This window comes from Octopus bimaculoides, chromosome 27 (genome assembly GCF_001194135.2).
Source record: "Octopus bimaculoides isolate UCB-OBI-ISO-001 chromosome 27, ASM119413v2, whole genome shotgun sequence".
Lineage (NCBI taxonomy): Eukaryota > Metazoa > Mollusca > Cephalopoda > Octopoda > Octopodidae > Octopus > Octopus bimaculoides.
The window spans coordinates 17,686,666-17,688,062 of NC_069007.1; positions in this window are offsets into that span (position 1 = coordinate 17,686,666).

The following is a 1,397-nucleotide window of genomic DNA, read 5'->3' on the forward strand; positions in this document are numbered from 1 at the left end:
AAAGATTATTGTTTCTTTCTGTTTTTCTTTTACAGTCCAACACAAATCCCTCTAATTAGTTAATTAAGCAATAAAGATTTTATACACTATTGTCAATTATAGTTAATTAAGCAATAAAGATTTTATACACTGTTGTCAATTGATCGCTAATTAACCCCTTCCTAACTACAACTACGCTTATTTAATAATTATATTTTTTAAAATGATTTTATGTAATTTTAGTTAATTTTTGTTGCAATAAAATAAAAAATTAAATTCTTATTGTCGTTATTGTTGTTGTTTAACGTTTCGTTGGTAAAAGATAAGGGAGGAGCAGCGCCTCCTTAAGCCATGGGTACACTTGGCAGATTCTCAGGGTCCTCATGGATCTAGAGGCCCTAATCAGATCGATGTATGCCGTGGCTAGCTGGCAATAAATCAATACTAAAGGGCTCAGTGCATTGATTTGGCCCGGGGGCCTACAATGCTGCTAAGATGACCCTGGGGGAAGGGAAGCACTCCAGGCGTTTTATTTATTCATAGGGCATCCAAGACAGATATAAGGGGTAGGGAGGAAATTAACCTCAAACCAGACACCTGTACCACATAGTTACAAGAGAGCACTTTGTATGTATGTATGCTTATATGTATGTACCTATACGTGTACCATGATCTATATACACGCAGATAAGGGTTGAATCAAATTATATATATATATATATAGTATACTGTTCTGTGATGGTAAGATCAACAAAACAATTGCTCCATCTGATGAGAGAAAAATAATATTTAATAGACATCACATGATTTTATGTGCTACTAATAGATTCTTGTGCCGAGAACATGCCAAAACGATGCATACCCTGCATGCACATAAATTCTTTCGCAAAACTGCACCAACCACATGGTTCCGGGTTCAATCCCACTGCATGGTATCTTGGGCAAATGTCTTCTACTATAGCCTCAGGCCGACCAAAGCCTTGTGAGTGGATTTGATGGAAACTGAAAGAAGCCCATCGTATATATGTATATGTGTGTGTGTGTGTGTGTATGCGTGTTTGTCCCCCCACCATCGCTTGACAACTGATGCTGGTGTGTTTACGTCCCCGTAACTTAGCGGTTCAGCAAAAAGAGACTGATAGAATAAGTACTAGGCTTACAAAGAATAAGTCCTGGGGTCGATTTGCTCTCGACTAAAGGCGGTGCTCCAGTATGGCCGCAGTCAAATGGTTGAAACAAGTAAAAGAGTAATCATTACATTTTGATTCACCCGTCCGCCAGTTTTGGTAAAAGGACGGGATGTCTTTGATCATTGGTCTGGTCATTCTACTCGACTGGAGCTGACCTGGGGTTAAAATAACCAACAACAAACAACAAAGAGCGGCAAGGACTTTCCCAATTTTATTTGTGAATATATC